Genomic DNA, 2,500 nt, shown 5'->3' with positions numbered 1-2,500 from the left:
TCAAAGTGGAGATAAAATTCGCACTCCATAATTCACATACTCTTCAAGGGACGCGGTTCGGTAGCCTTTTATTCCTTAGGGGACTCCCAAAGATGCGCAACCCTCGCCACCGTTTCCAGAACGTTTCCATCCCTTCGAAAAGAAACACCCCTACCACCCCCTGCCCGCTTCCCACCCGCGCCTCCCCCTCCCCTCACCCTGACTCTCTTCACCGGTCTCCCCCTACAGCCTCCGATCCCCCCCTCCGTCCTGCCTAGGATTGGGGTATGACGGCTGCCTCCTTCCTACCTACCCCTGGAATCCCAAGGCATTCATTAGGTCACCCGTGGCTCTCGGGTTCCTTTTTCTTAGCGTCACGTTTTTGGGGCTCACCCAGGTGTTTCCATGGATCGGCGCGCTGCTCCTTTGGACGGCGTCATCGTTCTCCACGATGAGCTTAGGAAGATGAGTGGAACGACGACAGGATGTTCGTGGGCCACCGAGTCTCCCGCCCGACCCCTTCTCTTAAAACTTGAAGTGGTACTAAACAGGTACCATCTCTGAGGACAGAAGTCCTAGCATCATCAGCAGACACTGTGGAAAGGTGTTTTGCACTGTCTCGCGTGGCCTCTTTCTTCCCTGGAAAAGGATTCACAGGCTATCCTGCACCCCTTAAGGCCAGAACGATCTCATCATGCTCTGGTGGTCCTGCGCCTTGGGTCTCGTGGCGCCCCCTTCCCCACCGAGAGCTACCCTCACTCCATCCTCTTACGCTGGCCCAGAAGTGAGATGAACAGCACCCCGCTTTTTCCACCAGGCGAGCCCAAGTCATGGAGAATGGTTCAAAGCCATTCCCAGGTGCTGGTCATTTGGCTGGAAAGGAGGCAGGCTATGGGGTTGGGTAGGAGGCTACCTCCGTCCTTCTGTCACCGTAGAAAGTAATTTTTTTTTTTCTTTCTCCCTTCCCTTCCCCTTCCCCTTCCCCTTCCCCTTTCCCTTTCCCCCTTCCCTTTCCCCCTTCCCTTTCCCTTTCCCCCTTCCCTTTCCCCTTTCCCCTTCCCTTTCCCCTTCCCCCTCCCCCTTCCCCTTCCTTCCCTTTCCCCTTCCCCTTCCTTCCCTTTCCCCTTCCCCTTCCTTCCCTTTCCCCTTCCCCTTCCTTCCCTTTCCCCTTCCCCTTCCTTCCCTTTCCCCTTCCCCTTCCTTCCCTTTCCCCTTCCCCTTCCTTCCTTCCTTCCTTCCTTCCTTCCTTCCTTTCCTTCCTTTCCATCTTTCTTTCTTTCATTTTAAAGATTCTTGCTTCTGCATTTGACAGCGAGATAGAGAGCCCAAGTAGGAAGAGCGGCAGAGGCCACGCGCGCCGGACTTTATCGAGCTCTTCATTGTTATTTCTGTCGTTGTTTTTCTTGTGTACCCTACAACCAGGGTGGGGCTCCAACTCAGGACTCAGATCTAAGAGTCAGCGCGCTCTATGGAGAACCAGCCAGGGGCCACTGAGCTTTTTGTAGCCTAGGGAGAGAACGGGTTTCCTGTGTGCCGGCGCCCCCCTCCCCCCCCCCGCTGCCCCCCCGCTCCCCCCCCCGCTCCCCCCCCCCCCGCTCCCCGCTCCCCCGCTCCCCGCTCCCCGCTCCCCCGCTCCCCGCTCCCCGCTCCCCGCTCCCGTACCGCTTTGGCACACGGGTTCTTTGGAATGTGAAGCGCTTAAGAAACAGTAAGCTGTTCTTCACCCAGTAAGCTGGGTGGCTCAGGCGTTAAGGGTCTGCCATAGGCTCAGGTCACCATCTCAGGCGCGTAGCGCACGCGCGCGCGCGCGCGCGCACACACACACACACACACACACACACACACACCCGCTCCCATCGCATCTGGCTCCCTGCTCAGTGGGAAACCTGCTTCTCCCTCTCCCACTCCCCCAGCCCCTGCTTGTTTCCCTCCCTCGCTCTGTTTCTCTCTGTCAAATACATACACAGAACCTTGAGAGAGATAGGAATAAAGAAAGAAAGAGAGAGAGAGAGAGAGAGAGAGAGAGAGAGAGAGAGAGAGAGAGAAGGCAATAGCCCTGAGGAGGACACTTCTTTGCCTCTCCCTCTGCTTCCTGACCTGAAAGGGGGAGATAAAACTCGCCTAGGAATGGCACCTTCCCTCCATGGAGCAGGAGGAAAAGAAGACATTCTCATCAGTCTGCAGACGGCATCAGAGGAACGTGCCCAGAAAACCTTCCTCTGCCCGTTCCCTTCCATCTCTTGGCCTTCCCGTGGTGGGCTGAGCTCAGAAGCCCAAAACTGCTTTCCTCTCTCCTGTCATTTCTCCACAACCGGATCTTTCTTTGTGGAGGACATGCCCTCGACATGGGAATTCCGAGCCGCCGCCGTTCTGTGAGACTTCTGGTGTGGGTGTATTCTGCCTGGTGGGCGCTGCACGTGTCAATCGACTGTTTCTCTCCCTGGGATCTGTCTCTTTCTGACCGGTGTCTCAGTCAACAACTCAGAAGGGGAGTAGAGGGAACATTCTTCCTCCCCTACAC

This window comes from Meles meles, unplaced genomic scaffold (assembly GCF_922984935.1).
Source record: "Meles meles unplaced genomic scaffold, mMelMel3.1 paternal haplotype, whole genome shotgun sequence".
NCBI classification, from domain to species: Eukaryota; Metazoa; Chordata; class Mammalia; order Carnivora; family Mustelidae; genus Meles; species Meles meles.
Note: the sequence above shows the minus strand (reverse complement) of the source record.